At 36.3% G+C, this 24,688-nt stretch overlaps 1 protein-coding gene across 4 annotated transcripts in view; it reads right to left on the bottom strand.

Moving 5' to 3' along the window:
* The window catches only part of SPINK5 (serine peptidase inhibitor Kazal type 5), a 118,146-nt gene extending 93,688 nt beyond the window's left edge, over positions 1–24,458 (bottom strand). For 2 of the 4 annotated variants that reach the window (XM_036225015.1, XM_036225012.1), the window contains exon 1: positions 17,191–17,331. The gene's annotated coding sequence lies outside the window, so the exon portion shown is untranslated. Of the gene's footprint in view, positions 1–17,190; positions 17,347–17,648; positions 17,753–24,410 lie in introns of those variants that run through there. The other 2 variants (XM_036225013.1, XM_036225014.1) reach the window with 2 other exon arrangements.
* Between the last annotated feature and the right edge of the window lie 230 nt (positions 24,459–24,688).

Below are 24,688 nucleotides of genomic sequence, written 5' to 3' on the forward strand. Positions count from 1 at the left end.
ACAGGACATAGTTAATCATTACTATGGGGCTTTGGTATGCTGGCTGAGACTAATTAGGTTCATCAGAATTAAAGCTTGAACAGAAAGGAAGTGTGGGGGAGTACAAAGATGGAGTCAGTTTTGTTCACATCAACATCTACATAAGAAACAACTTGACACTATCCAACAAAGTTGAACATATATATACCACATAAGCAAACAATGCAAATTCTAGATATACACCCCAGAGATAGTTTTACACCTCTGTGCTTGGAGACATGTACAAAAATATTCAAACGTCATTTTTTTTTTGGCAACAGAAAAAAAAAGAGGAAAAAAAATCAATACGAATATCCATCAGCAAGAAATTTAAATAAATGACTGTGTTTTATTCACCCAGTGGAATAGTATAGAGCAATAAAAATGTGATATATAGAGAAATAATTGTATCAACATGGACAAAATATAACACACATAACCTTGATGAATATAATCTTAAAAAATAATGCATTTAGTAATATCTTTTTGGATATGTTCCCTTGAGCTAGGGAAACAAAAGCAAAAACAAATAAATGTAACTTTATCAAATTAAGAGCTTTTGTACCACAAAGGAAGCCATTAACAAAACAAAAAGACAACCAACTGCATGGGAAAATATATTTGCAAATAATATATCCAATAAGGGGTTGATATCCAAAATAGATAAGGAACTCATATAACTCAAAAACAACAAGAAAAAAATTAAACAATTCAATTAAAAATAGGCAGAGTACATGAAGAGACACTTCTCCAAAGAAGACATACAGATGGCTAACGGATATGAAAAGATATGGAATATCACATATAATCAGGAAAGTGCAATTCAAAACTATAGTGAGATACCACATTACACTAATCAGAATGGCTATTATCAAAAAGACAATGAATAGCAAGTGTTGACGAGGATGTGGGAAAAAGGGAACCCTTATACACTGTTGGTGAAACTACAAATTGGTACAGCCACTATGGAAAACAGTATAGAGAATCTTCAAAAAACTGAAAATAGATCTACCATATAATCTATCAATTACAATTCTGGGTATTTACCTCCCAAAATGAAAAAACTAATTTAAAAAGACATACACATCCCTATGTTCATTAGAGTATCATTTATAATAGCCAAGATATGGAAGTAACCTAGGTGTCGATTGATAGATGAATGGAAAAAAAACAATGTGGTACATATATACAATGGAACATTACTCAGTCATAAAGACGAATGAAATCTTGACATTTGTGACAACATGGATGGACTTCGAGGATATCGTGCTATGTGAAATATGTCAGACAGAGAAAGACAGATACTACGTGGTTTCATTTATATGTAGACCTCCCAAAAAACAAATGAACAAATGAAACAAAACAAAACAAAACAGACTCATGGAAACAGATCAAATTGATGGTTGCCAGAGAGAAGGGGCATGGGGGGAATGGTTGAGAGATGTGAAGGGGAATATAATCAATAATACTGTGATAAGTCTGCATGGTGACAAGTGACTAATACACTAGGTGAAGCAATCACATTATAAGGTACATAGATTTTTTTCCATTTTTTTTTTTTTTTTCAGGCAAGACAATCCTTGGTTGACCTATAGATTGCAAGGACCTTGTCAGTTTACGATCCCTTACTTTTTTATTTTTTATGCCTGGTCTTCCTAAGTGGTCTCCCATCCAAGTACTAACCAGGCTCAACCTGCTTAGCCTCCAAGATAAGGTACATATATGTTGAGTCACTATATTGTACACATGAAACTAATATAATATTTTACACCAACTGTACTTAAACCTCAAAAAAGAAATACCACAAGTGGTAGGGATATAAATCATGTGTAATAACATTTATATGAAGTTCCAAAAACAGAAATCTAAACAATTTAGATGACCATTTGTATAAAACAAACATATTTTAAAAAAAGAAAGGCATTACAAACACCAAATTCAGGCTAGTGGTCATCTTTGGAGGGAAGAGAATACCATGAGATCTGGGAGCTTCAATATATTTAGTAAATATATTTGGTAATATGCTACTTAAGATGAATAGTACATACACGAGTCTTCATTATATTATTTTTTTGTTCTATATAAGCTTGGTGTATGTATATATTATAAGTATTACTATTATAATAATTAATACTATATTTATTGTGATCATCATAAAGTATATAAATGTCAAATTACTAATATAATTACTAACATAGTAGGTCAACTATACTTTAACAAAAAATAATTTTTTTTTTTCTGGTAGAATCTTACTCCTTTAAAAGTACTGTGGAAGTTCAGAGGGGGGAACCAAATTCAGGCGGGTAACAAAAGAAGGCCACAAAGTGGAAGTGACATTTGAACTAAGCCTTAAGTTTCTTTTTTTTTTTTTTAAGTTTACTGGGGTAACATTGGTGAATACAATTATATAATTTTCAGGTGTACATTATAATATGAGATCTGTATATTCTATTGTGTTCGAGAAGTAGAAACAGAGTCAAAAAAGTGTCATTCCGTGCAGAGGAAGCAGCTTGAACTAAATAAAGCATGGATAATTCAAGTTCAAGGATTCCAGTGCTGCTGAAGAGAAAATAGTAAAAGTTGGGAATTTAAAGAGACCTTTGAATTAATGAGACTTTTTGAATAGCCTAAGAGAGCCACTTAAGATTCGCCTCATTCCCCTCTCTCCTCCCCAAAAAGGCAAGCTTTGGGAAAAGAACCACACAAAAGCAGAATGAAGCATAGACTGGAATAGAGAGCAGACAATGGTGAAACATGAAAGGATCTGGGCTGAGAAAGTAACTTCACCAAACTAATTAGGGTCCTTTTTATTTCTCCCTTCTCTTCGGTATTATTATATTATTAAATATGGGTTGGTTACCAAACCTAAAGCTATAGATTAACCTGAGACAAGACATGCTCATTTACTAATAGCATGAGAAAAGTATGGGAATTTTTAAAGGTGTTATCTCTGAATTTCTAAAAATTAAGTACCATATCTTAAGAAATTAACCTCAATACATATATATATATATATATGTTTTTTAGCTAAAGATAATTAATGAAATGAAATTAGTCACACTAAGAAATTGCATGAACTCCGGTAAACAGCATGTCGACTTGGCAATCACATTACTGAACACCTTTATTTGCTGAAAAGATATTATAAGTGCAGCATTGCAAGGTACTTAAACATCTTTGTAGGAACCATTTACTTGTTTCCATAGCTGGCCTCAGAGTTGGAAGGGTCAAAGATATTCAAAGCCAGAAAGGATATTAGAGGTTATCTGGTTCAATCCTTTGTTTTACTGATGAGGAGACTGAAGCCTAGAAAGGGGAAGTGGCACTTATCCAAGGTCACCAGACAAGTTATCCATTCATTAAGGTAAATATTTATTGAACTCTTACCTTGTACTAAGTACTGGGTTGGTATCTGAGCCAGGAAAATTTCTAGGTCTCCAGACTCCCAGCTTTGGGATTTTGTGCTACAACGTACAATAGCAAATTAATTCACCAGGGACAAATTTCAGTTCATATTTCTATAACTGAGGTCCATGATCCACCAGTATTGGAATCCTGGGCCCAAATCTAGACCTATTAAGTCAGTTCTCTTTGGGAAGAGTTAGGAAAAGTGTATTTTAACAAATTCGTCAGGCTATTCTCATTAATATGACATTTGAAAAGCATAGTCCTAAGGGAATGAACAAGAAAAAGCAAGAATTTAGGCATTTAACTAAATTTAGGAAGGCAAACAGCTAATAGCAGTCAACATATTCTCAGAAGTAGAAAAAGACTGATTCCCCAGTGTAGATTTATGTCCCAGAATCTTATCAAGTGATTAAACATTTACCTAGAAGTATATTTTACCATTTATACCACTTTCACATATAGTATCTCATTCGAGCAAAACAAAACACTGAAATAATATTGGCAGAATTATCTTCTCCTGTTTGCTGTCAGGAGAATATAGCCCCAGAAGGTTAAGTGACTTGCAGGAGGTTCTAGAGCTAAGAGGAAAGGCCAATTCACTGCACTACAATTTCCTCAACTGTCAAAGGAATTATATTTGATGAAATTCTCTTTATCATGCATGAAAAATGGGACATGTGCGTGTTGCTATTGTCTGTCTCTGTGGTTCAATTCACTGCAGAGTCCAAGTCTATGTTTCTCTTAAGGAAACAGAGGACAAACAAAGCGCAAACATCTCTTACCAAACTAAGATGCTGAAACTACCTTAGAGAAGAGTATCTTATCACCTGACAATCCAATCTTTGGTGCTTCAGGAACTTACTCCCATGATTGCTATCTACCTATGTAAATCTTTTTTCCGGTAGAGGCTTCCTTGCAGGTGTCTGCATGACATCACAGATCTTCTTCAGACATTGCCAACTGTCCTCGTTCTCCTTGGAAGAAACTTGTCCTCATTCCTTCTGCTAACACTATTATCTTACATAAGTTTAGCATTTTGTGGTTTTTTAAAAAAAGGTCTTCGAAGACTTTTCATCAGATCCCAGTTAGCTCTTGGTTGCTATGATCTTCTAATACATGTTAAGACTTCTGGGCTTCTGATTTAGATCTATCCCAGCCTGGTACCCCAGTATTCCCCATGAGGCACTCTTAATATTCTTCTTCAGCCCTTGGGGTCGACGCGGCTAATTTGACTTCTGTTTGGCACCTGGTCTTATTTATGAACAGTAATACAGTTTACTATATCCAGAAGATTGCTAAGGGATTTATATGTATTATAATACTATAGAAAAAATATTATTACTTTCATGTTACAGATAAGTGAACTGAGGCTCAGTGAAACGAAATACTTAAGTTCACAGCTAGTAAGTATACGATTTGAAATCAGGTCTGTTAAAATATAAGAGCCATATTTTTAACTAGTCGACTACAACCTGCCTCTCACCATATCTTTCTTATAAATACTGAACTGTGTTGGCTGGCCTAAAATTCCTAACTGTACCATCTACAGCTGAGTTCCTGCCCACCACTACCCCATTCGAGTGGGTGGATGAAGTTTCAGGTTCCAGCCTCTCCTAGTCATTAAATCCCACTGAAGTTAATCGGGCTCTGCTTGGAATTATAATACATGTCATCTATTTTGTCCTCCCAAAACCTCTGTGAAATTGATAACTACATAGATCACAAGTCCCACTGTCTAGACGAGAGTGGCTAAGGCACAGATAGTTACCTAGACTAGTCTGGGTTTAGTATCATTAGCAAGTGGCAAAACTATGACCTGACTCAAGTTTCCTGACTCAAACGCCGAAGCACTGTACATCAAATTACTCTCAAATGCATTTAAGTTAGTCAAGGAATATGGGAAACAATATGCACAGAGCCCAATCCATCACGGCATTGAAGTGCATAGAATTTCAGTTCTGTATGATTGCTTGAGGCTAAAATGTCATCAGTCTCTTCATCCTAACTCACCACCTCTTTAACCCATGTATTAGAAGAATATTCTATTTCGTGGATGAAGCAGTCACATTCAATGATTCAGAGTCTACCACCCAGTAGATTGGAATGAAATTACATATAATGGAAGGAGAGGAGCAAGGAATGAAGTAACAGTGCAGTGAGTTAGATCTCTGGGTCAATCTGGACAGGAATCAGGAAAGAAAAATTTTTATTAATTGGATTGAAAGTTTACCATGGTAAAATTAATTTTCCTCCGTGGGTAGCCTAGGTTTGCCAAACTAGTTTGGTTGGGCCATGTCAATACAAGAAGTAGGAACAATCAACATCACTGAAAATGATTCGATAAATATGGAGGCTTCTATTCAACTTTTGCCATTTTTTATTGAAAAAACCATATAGGGACAAGAAAGCTCCAGAAGCCACTAATTCTGTGCCCTCGTCTGAAGATACAACTACCTTCATTCAGCTCCTCAGTATGGTTACAGAATCTTTGAGTAGAAAGGGCCTCAACGGTCATCTCTTGTCACTTCCTCATGTTACAGATGATGCAACTGATGCACAGAAAGAATAAGCGACTTGCCCAAGGTCACACCATGAGTCACTGTTAAAGCTGGGGCACCAGCGCTCAGTGTATTGTTTCTTCCTCTCGGGAGTTGTACAACTGGAGTTTTTCTTGCTATTACTTCATATTTTATTTTATTAGCATGATATGAAACCTGATCACACATGAGCTAGAAGAGACGAAAGCAAGATACTAGGATGATCATTGTGTTTTTCAGTACCGTGAACATTTTCTTTTGGTGAGAGAGGCTAGTGAAAAATTGACATATCCCATTGGCTCCAGTAAATACATTTGTATTTTCTTTTTGTTTTCTTTGGAGTGTAAGATGATGCACTGATCCACTAAGTAATCAAATGCAGAATTAGATTAAATCACTCTACAATCCCTGGAAACAGTTGAGACTCTATGCTCCTGAACTCCGACTCCAAAAATATCAATTGAAATTCCAGCTCAAACCCTGAACTAGCTTTGCAATCTTAGATAAATCAGTTTAATCTTTCTGAATTTCAGTTTCTTCCTTCATGTGAAAAGACTCAATCTCTATCCAAGCCTCAGGCTTACCAAAAAAATATGAGATATTATATTTAGCAAAAATGAGATATTATATATGCATTATTAGTATTGACACTAGTCTATAATTACAAAAATTCCAGGTACTATATGTATGTATGTACATGCCTGTACATATGTATGGATTCATGCAGGTATGCATGTATAAATTTATATATTCATATATATTTCTGTTTTAGCTCTCTGTGCCTAGTTGTACCTACTGTGCCTTCTTATCAGGTATGGCAGGGTGTACCATACCTGCCCTAATTTACTTCCTAGGAATAGTCACCTCCTTCCCCTTCCTCCTGTATACATTTGCCAAGGTTCACACACCCGACATTCCTGCCATCGCACCTCCCAGGCCAATGTTTATTAAGGCTTAGTATTCTATTTTTTAGTATTCTGCTTTGTGGTTTAGAGTTACCTTTAAAAAATAAATGCTTTACTTTTGTTTTTGTTTATTTTTTATCAGACCTGCCAGGATTTTCTGTAGAATATGTGCATTTTTCCCTTAGAGGATTCAAATACAATTCTAGAAATAAAACCTGTGAATGAGAAGTCTTTGAACTAAGGATATTGTCATTTTACTGAGTCTAAAATTTATAGACAAGGCAGGACAAATCAGCTATAAACCTCTGGAGTTCAAGATTTGATGAAGTGGCATTTCATGCTGAAGTGTTAGCATTGGTAGTTTCAAAATAGTCATGGGGATGTAAAGCACAACAAAGAGAATATAGTCAATAATACTGTAATAACTATGTATGATCTCAGATGAGTACTGGACTAATTGGGGGGGATCACTTTGTAAATTATATAAATGTCTAACCCCTATGCTGTACACCTGAAATATAAACAAATATTGAAAGTCAATTATAATTGAAAAATTAAAATATAATAATTTTTAAAAGACATTTTAAAAATCCCCTTATGGTTTAAACCGAGAAGATGAAGAAGAAGAGGAGGAGCAAGAGGAGGAGGCAGCAAAGAAAGAAAGAAAAAATAAATAACTAGCAAACTCTGAAAAGGGAAAGTTTCTTAATTTACCACCTGGACAGCTGTGGCAAAGAACCAATGTAGACATGAATGGGAGTTAGAGAGTGTACCGAATGAATAAATTATTAGCTTTAGCAACAAAATCACCTCTTGCCTGTGGAATGTATATCTTTTTTTAATTTACAAAGCTCTTTTATTTGCTGCATCTCATTTCATCCTCAAAACAACACTGCCAGGGAGGCAAGTCAAAGACGTATTTTTCTCATTTTATAGACAGGTATCTAAAGTTTGGTGAGGTTAAGGATTTTGCTTGAGGTTCCCCGTATAGGGACTGGAGAAGTCTAGACTGCTAGTTAAGAACTTTTTCCGAAACATGAATTTTATTTCCCAGGACTGAGTATCAGTTGTTTCATTGCTCTTTGATGTTCTTGGAGAAGTCTGTTTTGATCATCAAACAATTTTCAGGATTCCACAAATCAGAAGTAGTACTTCATTTACACAGTGTAGCCACAACACCTACTGCACCTGTGGACTCCTCGGCAGTTGGCAAAGCCTTAGGGACCCCTCCTCACCACAGAAAGGATTCCCTTTCCTGGGAACCACAATATTCAGTTTGCAAAGTGGCCTATTTGAAAGGCGCCTGTCTCCATTACAGGAACTTACTTGGAAAGGGAGCCATTATTTCCACAACAGGAAGTCCAGAGGTGGAGGAGGCTACCTGGGTGACTCACTGGCACGGTTTGCATCATCCTCAGAGAGGCTGCCAACCAAGTGCAGCAGTTCCTGGCTCTGAGCCAGAGGAGAAAAGGTGCATCTCTTCTTCAGGCATCCTCGAAGGTGAGAGGAACCTTTTCCAGAAGCCTGTGATATTGTCTGGCATATAGTTCAGGTCATTCCTGAGCTAATTACTGGCAAGGGGAATAGTATTTGCCTCACATCGATCAGGCTCAGCTGGAGCTGCGGGACAAGTCAGCTCCTCTAGAGACACAGGGATATTGGAGGAGATGGATGGAGAATGAAATCAGCCTTCTGTTAGGAGAGCAGAATACTGAGTAAGGAAACAACATACTCACTAGAGGCCAACACATGGGCTTATCTGCAGTTTGGGAACAGGATCCACATGAAAGAATGCTCCAGTGGAAGTCCTAAGACTAGATGATAGAATTTGCTTTACAAATTTCTTTGAAATTGAAGCCAATACCTGGCATTTTAGAGTGACAATACAATAAATGCCTTTCCATGGTTTCTAACTTAAATGACAAGATAGTATGGTCATCTATAAAGGATGCAAGAATTACAATAACAGCACACTATTTTCAGTAATTTATTCGCAAAGTTCACTAATTAATTTAACAGTCACTGAGCAAGTGCTATATGCTGGGTAGTATTCTAGACAGTGAGTATGCCAATCTAAATTCATCAATATATATGTGTGTTGGGGCATGGGATGAAGACAGACATGTAAATCATTATAACACAACATTTTCTTCCTAGTCTATATAGAGTAGAATGGGAAGATGGTCCAACACACTGGGTCAAGATTAATGAATGGCTATATATATACATGTATATATATAGTCTATTCATATATATATATACATATATATGTACATATATATGAAATTATGAATAAATACAATAAATGAACATGTGCATACTTTCATCTTAGCAACAGTAGAATGGAGAGTCTTTATTGTTGACCCTGTTATGCAAAAGTGACTTCAGCACCCTAAGTATTATAGACATTATATTCCAGTTGAAAAATGGAATTACATAAAGACATAGATAGGTAGCATGGCTAGTTTCACAAGTACAGCTCTAACAAGACCAGCAGGGCTGACAGCTAACTAACTACAAGCTATATTTGCTAAAGATGCAATAGAGAACTCTCTAAGAGACTCTGATCATTTAAAAATGGAACCCAAAGCTTAGTTAAAAGTTAATAATAATAACTACGATCCCTTGTATTAAGTACTGAGACACCTTACGAATACAATCTAATTAATCCTCAGAATGTCCCTAAGGTAGGTATTGTATTATTATTATTATTATTACTATTACTATTATTATTATTATTACTTATTGTTATGGTTACCATTTTACAGATGAAGAAACTGAAACTCAGAGGAGATTAAGCAACTTGCCCCAGGTATATAAGCAATGACAGATGAAAGAATTGAGCCCAGACATTTTTGTCTCCAAAGCCTATACTTTTAATGATTCGACCAGTGTTTGTCAAAATGTGCTCCATGGTCTACCTACATCAAAATCACCTCAGATGCTTATTAAAAATGCAAACTCCATAGCTCCACTTAGGCCCTCTGAATCAGTATCTCTAAGATGAGCCAAAAAATGTGCATTTTGCTAAGTTTTTTGCCTACTGCCTATTAACACATTGCTAAGCTACTCTGCCTTCTGATGTTTAAGATACCATTATGGGGAAAAGATGAAACTCTTTCTAATAAGCACACAGGAACAAAGACCCTCTGAAGGTCATCCTATATAGAAAGTTTTGTTGAATAGATAGGGAAACCCATCAACCAGAAGTATAGAGTCTAAGTTTCATGTAACAATTTAAGGAATATGGAAAAAAAAAAAACTCTAAAGTTTATCTAATCTAACCACCTCCACATCCCACCACCTGAGGGTTAAATTTCTCCTGAAAGACTTTTTAACTTTTATGGTTTTAACCTTTATGGTTTGTAGCCTTTAATAATTTCTTAAACTATATTATTAAATGCTTTTACTAATCTCAAACTAAAATTTAGTATACATTTTGATTATGATACAGGCAATAGTGTAAGCAGTAGAAACAGTATTCTGACTATGGTACCAATAAAAATCACCAATATTTTCACATCATAGTACTTGAAATATTCATATTCTTCACTACTTAGAAATGATGGTAACTATTAGCATATTAAAGAAGGTAATGTATTGATAGATCACAAATTTGTGATATGTTGATAACTGCATTTCAATATAATTGATTTCCTTGTAATCCAAAGCATTTTATGTTATGCGTTTACAAGCATCCTGAGGAAAAACCACAGGTACTATCATACCTTCGCAGGTGTCCACAGCACACACAAAAGGTGTAAGAACCCTGCTCTACAGCCTGGCCAGAGCATGGCCCTACGGTCTGCCTGCATACCTCTAGGAGATTTCCCATCTCCAGAGATAAGCATTCCAGCCCAGAGTCCAGGTGGTTTTTTAAAATCATAGAAAACATATTTCACTTGGTGGTTGCAGAAATAGAAACCACTGTGCTAAACCAAATTTCAAAAAAAAATTTAGACGAATCCTGATATATACCTTGCAAAAGTATCTGAGTTACCAGCCACGAAAAATATTAATATAAGTGAAGGAATTTCCAAAATTCAAATTATTCAGTAAATAAATGTAGTGGGATTTCATTCTGTTTCATACTCTGTCTACAGGCTACTTTCTTATTTACTAAGTCAGAAGTAATGCCTTATCTATCGCTTGCCTTGCTGAAAAAAAAAAAAAACAGTTTCAATTATTTTAATCAATCCATCCTCTGTGCACAAAACATATAACTAATTAAATAATTTTTCATTTTTTTTCAGTAAATGTTTTTACCTCTTCAGAATTAGGAGGCAGTTACCTAATCCACGATATAACAAAGGACCAGAGAAGTTAAATAGACAGATCTAAGACGTCCTTGCTTCCAATTTCAGGCTCTCTCTAGCACATAGGGCCAGAGCTGAGGATTATGAGAATGGTAGAATGAGGAAGAGAAAGGGATGGGGCTGGGGAAAGTAAAGAAGATTGAATTAATAATTTGCTTTTAACAAGGTATATAATTTCAGGGTCAACGTTTGAGCTCAGGAGGGCTGGTTAAGAGGCTACCTCTGGTCTTGTCATTGCTCTCTCTTGATCCGTTCCCCTACATAGCTGGTGGCATGATCTTCCTAATGGAAAGACGAAACCATGCCACCTTCAGATTCAATATCTTTCAGAGCCTTTGAGATGAAGTTGGAACTTGGAGGTCTACCTTGATCTGGGCACTGCTTACTTCGGGTATGCTAGAACTGGCTCCTGCTATCCTTTGAGAAATAATTGTTAAATATGCAGGAATTTTGCAAGTCAGTTGATAAACTATTGGTAGCTTGAATTAAGCCATGGTGGTAACATTTACATTGCAGAAATTGGCAAAAATTACACATAAAAACCTTTTTTTGAGAAGATTTATCAACACATCATTGCTCCATATCACACGTCACTTAACCACACCCTCTTACTTTTCAGCCATGCTGAACGATTTTTTATTCCCCAATAAGTCATGCTATTCCTTTGCCTAGAACACTATTTTCCTCCCCTAACCCTACTCCTTTGAATCTCTCAAGTGTCAGTTTTTGTATTACTTTCTTCCCGACTTTCACTCTTCATCCCTTAAAGTCTGGGTGAGATGTCTCACCTATGCCCTCCTGTAACACACCATGCTTTACATTCCCAAAACAGTACTGTAATTGCCCTACTACTGGTCAGACTATGTCACTTGATTCAAGTGACTTAAGCGCAGAAACTTGTTTTATTCTTTATTTTAATCCCATTGTCTACCATGTGTCTGATATCTAGTAAGGGTCAATCTTTGGCACACAAGATAAATGACTTGAGTTAAGAAAGTCTCAAGGGAAAAAAATTCCATGAAAAATAAGACTTTTAACTTACCTATATACAGAGGTGGGACATCAGAAATTGGGGGAATTATTTTCAAACCAGAAAAGAACTTAAGAAACAAAAAAGACAAAACCAGGGTCTTAAGAAAAATTATTGTAAGTTTATTTATGGGGCTAGCTGAAGGACAACAAATATTTGTCCAGATGACACTACTACCAATTATCAAGGGCTGAGAAACTTCCCTGCTTGACTCCTGAGCCCTTTTCTGCTGAGCCTAAGACATTCTTCCATGCCAAGGCTATCGTCATCAATCAACGTTGGCATTTAAATTGAAACTCATTTGACAACCCAAAGGAGGTCATAAGACACAATGACAACCATCTTCCTCCCAGAAGACTTTCTGCCCTACTTTTAAGTGTCTCACCGCCTTATTGCCTTCTGGTGTCAGGTTTAAAGCTGAGAGAAGTAAAGAGGAAAAGGAAGAGGAAGTAAGGAAGGTGTGTGGGAGGGGGAAATTTAAAAAGAGGAGGTTAGGGAGGGCCAGCTGCAATCTGTTCTCACATTCCACCTCCTCCCCTTTCTTTCCTTTCCTTGAGTTTCTCCTTTCTCCTAATCCTCGCTGCGATTGTTCGCCCATCTGCCCAACTCATTCCTCTTTTGATTCTTTGTCTATCCCACTCTTCATTCTACAGCAACTTCTTATTTCTTCCCGACTCCCTTACCTGAGCTCTCCATCTCCCTTTCTCTCCTGTTACCCTTTCTTCCTCAGCTTCTCTTTCTCTTACATTTCCTCCTGCCTTTTAACAGGTTCCATAATCTCTCTCTCTCTTTCTCTCTCTCTCTCTGAATTTTCTTCTGATTTCTTCAGTCTCATTTTCATCTCTCTTTTTCTTAAGTGGAGTCCAGAAAAATTAACTTTTCCTTGACCACCGTTTTCCTCCTCTTTTCCTGGTCTTGTACTTATCTTTCCAGTTTCACCTTCTGTACCACTTACTTCCTGACATCCATCTCCTTCTGACCCTCAATTTCCAAAAGAACAGAAAGAAATGACTCTAGAGTATTTTTTTTATAATAAGGCTTTCAACTAAATATCAAAATATTTTATCTAAAGGCAATCGATTAAAAAAATTGTATCGCACATATAGTAATGTAACCTTGCAAATTATTTTCCAACTGGTTCCATAAATCTTACATATGTTCTAAATGGATAACTTGTCAACTGTAGTTCTATGACCAAAAAAAAATTAATCTTGTCATTTCTTGAGAATCTATTATGTACACATTGCTCAATATCTCAATATATTACTCAAGTTCTAAAGCCTTTGCTTTTCCTATCTAACCCTACACAATCTGATTTCTAAAGATACTTCATGGGAAACTTTGCTTTTAGATGAACACAAGATAATTGGATCATTTACATTTTGACTGCCCTATTAATGAACATTAAATGCTTGTATGTCTCAGATGGAAAAATTAGGCATGCCTCCTAGAGGCCTTAGAGTAGTTTTCTGAATGACTGTCAATGCCTATCTCTCATTGACTTAGAAATATAAAAATGTAATGGTGTCTTAAAATGTGGAACACGAAAATTCTATGTGAAAGTGCACTTAAGTGTCCCTACTGGGAAGAGACAGGCAGGCATCATCAATGTGGTCTGCAGAAGGTGGGAAAGCTTGGTTAACCTTGTGTTTAGCAGAGAGGCATCTGTTTCCTTGTCATTGCAGTGATGGGCCAAATGTAAAAACAAGCTTAGAGCTAATGAACAAAACAAAATTCGACAAAGCCCCAGGTACCAGACTAAAAAAAGTTGAAAACATTCTACAGAGAACTCTCTTATTTCTACCAAAAACTTACTGTAGGCTACGGAAGAGCAAGCAGAAAACATTAAGTTCGAATCTGCCTCTACACCAGGAGACATTATGCAATTAATTCGTTATAATTAAGAATATGAACTTCAGACATAAACAGACCCAGGTTTAAATTGTTACTCTGAAACTTACTAAATGTGCTCTAAGCTAGTAAAAGCATCTGCATATTGGATTGCTAGGAGGATTAAACAGATGTAGCTCATAAAGTTATGGCAACATAAGAAATATTCATAATACTAACTATGAGATCCAGAGAAGGAAAAGGGATTTCCCAAAGTCACAAACTTGGCCAAGAGCAAGATTAAGACGAGCCCACCAGCAAATGAATTTTTATGCCAATGCTGTTTCAACTCACTGAGATCATGAAACAATGGTCTATGGGTCAAATTTGGCTTACTGTCTCATTTTGTAAATACAGTTCTATTGGAACACAGCCATACTCATTCTTTTAAGTATTGCTTATGGTTACTTTGGTGTTAAGAAGACAGAATTGAGTAGTTGCAATCTGTAGAGCCAAAAATATTTACTAAAAACCCTTTACAAACAAGTTTTTGGATCTTGGGGCTGGGACTAGACTTAAGGTCTTAGGGGGACTGACCAAATAAACTCACTATAATTCTTTGTGTGTCCTTGGGGGTCTTACTCAAAAAGGCAAAAATTTCCTAGTGAATTCTGACCTTCTCAGGTCTTAGTCTTGGTAGTTTAAAACAAAAACAAAACAACTTCTGTAGAAGGAAGGTAATTTGTTCCCTGTAATGAAGACTTCAGATTTAGAAGGGTGTTCATAACCGAAATCTTTATTTATCCCGGCCTTCCAGTTCCACTTAAATCTCAAATCTCTACCCTACTTTGCTTTCCAATAACTTGAAATTCTCTAAATGCATATAAAATTGCTGGGTGACCCCTTCCCCCATGCTGCTGTTTTCTTAATCAGGATCAAGGAATGCTGGTGCGAAATCTGTCCTTAGCTCCCTCTTTCCACAGATGCAAGAACTGGTGCCTAGACAGGGGAGGTGCCTTAGCCATCAATTCCATGTACAGTGCTTTTTTCATTAAAAGAAAACTAAGCCTCATGATTAACTTGATGCTGCTCAACCATTTAGAGTTTCTGTGGTGGCAAATCAGACAACAGATTTAGAATTTTTAATTAAGAACTTAAAAAAAAGTTCATTTTTTTAGCATCTTATTTTATTTTGTTATTAGTTTCAAGTATACAATACATTGGTTAGACATTTATATAGTTTATGAAACAATCCCCCTGATTATTCTATCACCCACCTGGTGCTACATGCAGACATTACATTACTGCAGATTACATTCCCTATGCCGTGCTCCCCATCCCCATGACCATCTCTCAACTACTAATTTGTACTTCTTTATCCCTTCACCCTTTTCTTCCAGTCCCCTAACCCCCCTCTCCTCTGGCCGTCACCAGATTGTCCTTTGCATTTGTGAGTCTGTGTTTGAATAGTTTGTTCTTTTTGTTCTTTAGATTCCACATATTAGTGAAGTCACATGGTAATTACCCTTCTCTGACTTATTTCTCTCAGCACAATAACCTCTAGGTCCATCCATGTCATTGCAAGTGGTAGGATTTTATTTTTTTATGACTGAGTAATATTCCATTGTATATGAACCATAACTTCTTTATCAACATGTTGGTAAGACATGTTGATAAGCATCCTTTATTATTTTTTAAACTGCTTTGCTGGGAGGAAGAAAAGCAGCGCTCACCACCATGGGATGAGAACAAACCACCTCATCCCAGTTTAAAATATCAAAGTTAAAGATGTACTATCATATACAATTATAATGTAAGTACTACTCTGAGACTGCCTTTTTGCCAAGAGATGAGAAGAGGCCTTAATGCACTCAGAGAAAAAAGGAGATGTCATATTACTGAGAAGAGGAAGGAAAAGGTGTAGACTTAAGTAGCAAAGTCCAAAGAGTTACTTGGAAAGGGTGCAACAATATGCATTTGGAAGGAAATGTGAACTTATCTGACTAAAAATACGTGATCTAAAAAAGAGTCACATTATTTATTAAGAATGACTTTAGTTGAGACATTAAACTCCAGCCCCTCAATTACTTCCCCTCCCATCGTTGTCATAAGGCATTGTCATTTTCTGCAGGGCTAATGGGCTGATTCCTCATCTTGGTTCCCCAGTCTGTGAACAGACATAATCAACATATTCGCACTTACCTGTCTGCAAAGCTGTAAATGTTAGAGTTATGGTGCAATTGCTTACCATCCCTGTAAGAGACAATTGGAGGGGATGGACATAGTGAGAAGTAAGGGTGAAAGTTGGCCTGCGGTGCTATCAGCTTTGTGGTTTTCCTTATCAAGACCTGAGGTGGTTTTGTCACCAAACCTTCATTTGTAGTACTGTGAGGTCTGCTGTAGAAGCCACTGAGAACAGCTTTTTCCTTCAGATTAAAATTGTCTCGGGCAATTTTAATCAATTACATTAACTTGCAAATTTTGTTATTCCATTTATGTTCATAAACGTAATTTCCTTTTCAAGTATTTTAATAGACTGATTTAATAAATAAGTGCTCTTTCAGTACCAATGAATTTTTATTAATTTAGTAAAATTGACAAACTTACTCTCTTTGATACCGCAACACTGAGAATAACATAGCAAGCTCTAAACCTGAAGAGATAAGTGTAAATCAATTACTTGATTAACCATGTCAAATCTATTCACAAATTTGTTATTTCAATAACTAAATTCCTTTGTTTATTATAATTACATAAAATTACAGATATGTGTAGCCTCCATCTGTCTTTGAAATATAATTTGACATACTCTAAATATTGAAAATGCACAATTTCTTAATTTTGGACATACGTTTACACATTTGAAACCATCACCACAATCACTGTAATGAACATGTCCGTCTCTCCTCAAATTTTCTCACTCCCCTTTGTAAAGAATTCTCAAAATTTAACAATAACAAAAGAATTTTAAGCCAAACTGAAAAACAGGCGAAAGATTTGAATAGATACTTGACTGAAACCAAACGAATAGCACATAAGCACATGAAAAAATGCTCGATATCATTCATAATTAGGGAAATGAAAAGTACGACCACAACAGATACTATTACATAGCTAATAGAACAGCTATAATTAAAAAGACTAACCATACTGAGTGTAGAAGATGTGAAGGAATTGGAACTCTCATACACAGTTGGTAGCACTGCAGAAGAGACAAATCACTTTGGAAAAAAAATAATTTAGCGGTTTCTTTAAATAGTCAAGCATATACCTACTGTTCAATCCAGCCAATCTGCTCCTAGGTATTAAATGAAGAGAAACGGAAGTGTACAGGCCTATCTCATTTCACTGTGCTTTGCTTCACTGCACTTCACGGATGTTGCATTTTTTACAAATTGAAAGTAAGATCCTACACCAGCAAAAAGATCACGACTAGCTAAAGGCGAAAATCAAGGTTAGTGTTTTTAAGCAACGAAGTGTTTTTTTAATTAAGGTATGCACGTTGTTTTTTTAACATAATGCTACCGCACACTTAACAGACTACAGTATAGTGTAAATATAACTTTTATATGCATTGAGAAACCAAAAAATCTGTATGACTCACTTTATTGCAATGTTCACTTTGTTGCTGTGGTCTGGAACCAATGTCTCCAAGGTATCCCTGTATTTTTATGTAAAGACTTGTACTGGAAAGCTGAAGCCATTTCACTGTAATAGACAAATACTCGAATCAACTCAAATGTCTGTCAACAGGTGAATGGACAACCGCATAGTGTTGTATCCATACAACAGGATACTATTCAGCAATAAAAAACAAATGAACTATTCGTTTTTTGCAATGATATGAGTGAATCTCAAAATAATCATGCAGAGGGAAAGAAACTAGACAAAAGATTACATACTGCATGATCTTTTGTAAAACTCAAGAAAGTGCAAACTAGTATCTACAGAAATATCTCAGAGATACTGTAGGTTAGTCACTTAGTAGCTGTCTCAGTTATCAGATGGATTGTTGCAGTATCCAAGCGCTTGCATTCAAATAACTATTTGACTTAATAATGGCCCCTAAGCCATTCGCATAACTTTTATTACAGTATATTGTTATAATTATTCTCTTTTATTATTAGTTATTATTGATAATCTCTTACTGTGCCTAATTTATAAATTAAACTTTATCACAGGCATGTATATACAGGAAAAGATATAGTATATATAGGGTTTGGTACAATCCATGATTTCAGAAATCTACTGGGGTACTTGGATTGTATCCCCTGCAGATAATGGGGGACTATTAGATATATATAATTTACATGTATATGTCCGTATATATAATTCATTGATTATAACAGCACATTTGCCTGATTTTTTAAATTAAAGTTTTCACAGATAGTTTATGCTTACAGCGGACCAATTCTAACTATATTCTCACTCTCCAGGGATGCAATTCACTTTCCTCTCTGGCAGAGAAACTGTCTTTTTTACTTCTCAACATAGCAGAGGGGATGATGCTCCATAAATATTGCTACAAGCAGAAGGAAAGGAAGAATTTGTGCACAGGTAGGGAGAAGTTGACAAATTGAAGAAACAAACACATTTAGTTATGGCTGAATGTAGGATGTGAAAAGGGGAGTGGTATAATATATGTAATAGCAAGATTATATATATTTCTGGAAAATCCTGCTGGGTATGAGTTCCACTAGCAAGCTCTATTGCCTCACTTGATTAGTAGTTACTGATCCTTCAATTCGCTTTGTAATTAAAAGTTTCACCTTCATCCTTAGGATGCATGAGGGTTTTAAAATAGTTCACAGTAATCCTCACTTACCTGTCATTGGAAGTAGAGTACTCAAAGAAAGGATGGCCTTCTGTTTTTGTGTGGTTATTTGCTTTGCTTTGTTTTTCATTATGTTTTGTTTCATTCAGCAACTAAAATGCTCATTTATTGATTCAAGGTTAGTGTATACTGATGAAGAAACGTGCCTCTCTTTCATATTGTCCTCCAATTTCTCGCATCTATCATGTCATATTTTTTCCTTTCATTCACTTTTGAATGTACCAACATTTAAAGAAGTCCTGTTAATTCAAACTTTAGATTCTCTTTGAAATCTGTCATCTGCTCTTAATTTCTATCAACACCATCTTAATCCATATCCTGTTTTTCTCAAACCAAGCCCAGTTCAATCGTCTCTGTATTGATTTCTATGCTCTAGTCTCTTTCTTCCTTCTCATCCCACACAGGAGCACCGGGGTTATCTATTTGACATGCAAATATTATTGTTTCACTATACTCTGAGTAATAGGGAACATGCAGAGGTCTTTAATTAAGGGAAAGTTCATAATCATTAGTGTTGCATAAATGTTCCTTCAGATCCAGCGCAGCAGACTTTACCAGTCTCCTCTCTGATAACTGCCCCTCACTACAATAACCTGCACTCTCACACACTAGACTTTTTCTTTCCCTAAGCACTATAAATTCTTCCAGTCTTCTTGTCTTTGTCTGTACTACCACCTGTGGTTAGAATGACTTCCTGCTCTCTATCCACTTCCCTCTATCCTCTATCTGCTTAACTACTTGAATATCTTCTCTGATATCTTCTTAGACTGCAGTAGAAGCATCTCTCCTTTCACTCCCGTGAAATTGTGTGTTCTTTAATGTAGTATTAGTCATATTACACTTAGTCATATGTATGAGTTTTGATAGGGGTATCCTTACTAGAATTAGCTTTGCAAAGCCTTCCACATGTCCTTTGCATCCTGATATGCCCAATATATATTATATTCAATATATGATGTTTTTATATGATATAGATAACACAGCACCTTCTCCAGTAAGCAAAAAATGAGTTAAGATAAGCATCCAAAGAATGTTTGTAGAATTAAAAAAAAATGGGTCCATGGCATTAATCAATCTAAAAAAAGTATCTGGATCATGAAGACCTTTATTTGCCATGCTAAGAAGTACCGGGTGCATTCTATAGATAATTGGCTGGGCTTTATAGAATTTAAGAAGTTTAAGCAGAAAAAAATGCCTGGTCTTATTTATTTTTCTTAGAATATTACTTTGATAACTTTGCCAAATATGGGCTAAAGGATAGGAGTGAGGCTCGAAACCCAGGTGAAAAGCAATGCAACAGACCACTTGCAGTTACGTCAAGTAACCATAGAAGTGGAAGGAATAGCGACAATGGTTACTCAGAATGTAAATAAGATTCATAGGATTTAGCGACTAATTGGATTTAGAGAGCGGATAGTGAAATATAGAAAGGATTATGTTCCAGAGATCTAGAGTGTGAGAATAAATAGATGAAGATCCATCAGCCACACTAGAGATATAAAATAGAGGGCATGTTTTAAAGGTAAAGTCATTATCAGTTTTGGACATGCTGAATGAGAGATTTGTGCGGAAGGTCTAGTTACTAAGTTCAAAACACCAAAATATTATAGGTGCCATATGGGGAATATGAATATGAAAGTTTGTGTACAAAATGAATTCAATGTATAAAAGAAAGCATGACACTTCCAGCTTCCTAATGCCACATAATACATGCTATTCCAACAGAACAAAGTGCAATAGAAATAAAGGAAGTCAACAAATCAAAGAAAATCTGCTGAGAACTTCATGGGGTAGGTTAAGTTAGAGCTATATTTTGAAAAGTAAATGTATTCTTTCAGGAGACAAGAGACCTGGTCCTGTCCTCATGGTGCTTACAGTTGCTTAGAGTAGGAGTCAGGTACGTAAACAGAATTATAATACAATCTTATGAGGTTTATAATAGAGAATTTCAGTGTTGGTCGGGACAGGAGACATTTTTTAAAAAATGATTAACAAGAGCAAAAATAATACAAGGCATATCCCTCTATGACCATTCATATCAAAATTCAGAAAGTAGAAGTTCAAATCCTATATCTGGTATCAACTACTGCAACTAAATATTAAAAAATGTTATCCTATTCATGCAGACATTAGGGGGAATACAGTCTGCTGGGAAACTTACAATAGTAGCAACAGAAATTAGTCATTAGACTTTTGCTGAGCTTCCCTCACTTCTGGTCCAATCCACTAAAATAACAAGAGGCATCTGGTGAGTTATCGTTTTTGATCATGTGATATATATCACAATTCCTTCATTGAAATTACAATAATTATTCTGTGAAATGACTTAAATAAGCATCACATTCTCAAGAAGATACTCATTGAAAATTCCTTGAAGATGAAGTTGTGGAAAAAATAAAAGTTTTAATCTCATTTATCATGCCTTATGATAATTTTATATTTCATTTCATTTTTTATTCTTTTTCTAATAGAAGATTTATTATAAAAGAGTATTTTGTGTCACAGGTGCTCCTTCAGGTTTATGGTGCCCAGGATCTGGGCCAACCACAGTCCTAGTCAAGAGAAACATGAAGCTAGGCGGTAGGGTGAGCCCTCCTGTATCTCCAACTTTGGCCTCATCTCTAGTACAGCATAATATAAAGGGAGTCTGAGCCTTCCATTCCGGTTCTGTCATGGGTTGGTTCCCCATGGAACTTAGGGCAATGATTTCTGCCTTTGAACTTTAAACTTTAGTTAGCTTTTCTGTCGAATCAGAAAATCGGAGCGCATGGCCTCTCATCTCTCCTGCTTCTAAACACCAATGATTTTAGTGACTAAGAAGTGCTGCAATAAAAATAAAGAAAAGAAAAACAGTGTAGATTCAAATCGCCCCTCTGCTACTTACTGCATATGTGATCATGGGCAAATTATTTAAAATCTGCACCTTGCTTAACACATCTTTCAAATGAGGATGACAATAGCACCCACTCGATGAGTTACTGTGTAGGTTAAATAAGACAATGCATACTTAGCTGTTAGCACAGTGGCTGGCATATAGTAATTGCTCAGTAAATACTATAATTACCTGTCCTCTAGGAGCTAGCCCCCAAATATCAGTTCATGTGGGTTAGCCCTGTTTTTTAAAGCCGCCCACAAACATGACTACAGTTCTACACATTGTATGTGGCCACAGCCACCTACACATATCATAGCCTTCTTTTATCCTACTTCTGGGGTTCTCCTCAATTGTTTGCCCTGCTCCTCACAGGTGTATCGAGCCACAAAATCCCACCTCTTCCTGCTCTTCCCTGTTCTACTGGGAGTATTAGCCTTGGTTCTGACCTAAGTCTGTGATCTGTGATGGATCTATCAACTGAGCCCCTCGTGATGACTTTGACCACAAATTTTCATTGTCTGGTCTGACAAACTGAGCTCTGCACAGAAACAGACTCTGGCAGTCAAGTGGAACTGTCAACTTTGAACTGAAAGACCAGGGTTTCATTTCATGTTCCCTGAACCACAGATTCCCATTCAACTCTGTGCTCATTATCCACCCACTGCTCTCTGATGTTGTGCCATCTGCTTTAGCTCGCTCGCAGCATTCTCTCTGTGCCATGGAAACCTTCCAATCAGCTCCTCTGAGTACTCTCAGCAGGCCTGGCCTCATTATCCACTAAATCTCTAAATTTCTATTGCAAAATCCTTCTAAAAGCTGCTTTCCACTGGGTGGTTAGATTATTGGCACATACCATTTCAGTATTAGTACTATAATAAGTAACTAAATTTCAGGCACTTCCTTTGTCATTCTTCACAAGTAAATCTCTCACCCATTGTCGCCAAGGAACATATGAAACAAATCAATTTAGTCTGCCTATTCCAGAAACAATTGACAATAATAATGATTATTCTTAACATTAGTAGGTAATTTATACTGAATACTTACTAGTTTTTCTATTTGCTAAGCTCTATGTCAAGCACTTTTTCTTCTTTTTTATTAAATCCTCAAACAATTCTAGGGGACAGCTACTACTTTATTCTCACTTGAAGGGTGAAGAAATAAAACTGAGGACTAGTGAGTTACAGTAACTTGCCCAAGGTGACATGGCTAGTCAATGAGTATCGCATTCAAACACCATTCTGTTTGACTTTAAAACCCAAAGAGTAAAAGGAAAAACCATACATGTACATGCCTAATTCTGATACAAATGATTGCTAAGAGCCATAACAGCAGTATTCACAGAGGGCTATACGGATCTAAAGTGAGACAGATCCCTTCCTGCTTGAGGAAAGAAAGAGAGAATGTAAACCTTTCATATTTGAGCATAGCTTTGAAGGATGGAAAGAAATTGAAAGTCTCTGAGAGAAAGAAGGGCAGGAACAGCATGAAGAGAAGAAGCAGTAGGACATAACAGTTAACAGCTTGTTTTGACCCGAGCCAAGCTCACACACAAACAGGTGATAAAAAATCACTTTTGAAAGAAATACTGAGATCGGAATGTGGAATGCCTTTAATATTAGGCCAAGATGTGTTTCCGAGTAAGGTTTTAAGCAAACTTATGCATTATCATGTCTGTGTTTTAGGGAGAATCTTCAGTTAGTGAACAAATGATGTCATCTGAAGAGGGAAGAATATAGGCAGGGAACCCTGCCAAGTTATTTCAACAGTTTAGGTAAGAATTATGAGGGTCTAAGGTAGGAGGGGAAATGAAAGAAGGAATGAAAAAGAGGGAACAAAGGTATAAGATGCTTGCTTCCAACATTGAATTAAATGCAAAAATTTTATCTTCAAAAACTTCATAAGCTTTTTGGGAAGACAAGATGTATATAAAACAAAATTAAAAACATTTAAAATTTGGCAGTAAGTGGTATGTGAGTATAAAGGAAGACTATATCAACTAAGGATGACATTTCTGGGAAAGATTTTTAATAGAGGAGTTTTTTGACTCAACCAAGGCACATTTGGCAATACTTGAATACGTATTTGGTTGTCACAGCTGGAGGGTTAAACTGAGTCGCACCTCATGGGTAGAGTCCAGGGAAGCTGCTAAACATCCTACAATGCACAGGACAGCTTCCTCCCACCCTTCTCCAACAAAGAATTACCTATCCAAAATTTTTCATAGTGTTGTGACTGAGAAGCCTGCTTTAAAGGATTGCTAAATGATAGACATTGGGAAATTTATTTGACCTCTTTGACCCTGTGCTCTCATTTGTAAAATGGAGCAATAAGAACCCTTCATAGGGTTCATGACAAGATTAAATAAGATGCTGGGTAAGCATTTATCATATGTAAGTGCTCAAGAAATCTCTATGAATATCATATTTTTTTTTCCAAAAAATGGGAAAATGAAGGGATAATAATTGAATGCATACTGGAAAATTTTAGCTCATCTGAAGCCACTGAGTCAAAACTATGTAACCCAACTCCGACTGCCCTTCTAATCTCCCCTCCCACCACACGTTAAACTGCCTGCTATTTTCATTTGATTATCTCACCATTTTTCCAAACTTAAAGTTTACGAAACAGAATTCACAATATTCCTGCTAACTCACCTCCATTGTTTCCAGCAGAGACACATTCCCTTCTTACTGAGTAAAGAGACACAATACGTATGACTCAGGAGCACTGTCTTCACAATTACCAGTTGCCATGAATATGGTATATGTTGTGTAGCATTAGAAGTTCAAGTCCTCTTGGCCTCAACTCCCCAACTACAAAGCTGGAGATGTTACCTGGGATGATTTAATAGACCCCTTTCTGAACTAATACTTGTAGCGAGACTCCACTTTCTCTCTCTGTCTCTCTGTCTCTCTCTTTCCCTCCTACCCCA

This window comes from Rousettus aegyptiacus, unplaced genomic scaffold (assembly GCF_014176215.1).
Source record: "Rousettus aegyptiacus isolate mRouAeg1 unplaced genomic scaffold, mRouAeg1.p scaffold_m13_p_7, whole genome shotgun sequence".
Lineage (NCBI taxonomy): Eukaryota > Metazoa > Chordata > Mammalia > Chiroptera > Pteropodidae > Rousettus > Rousettus aegyptiacus.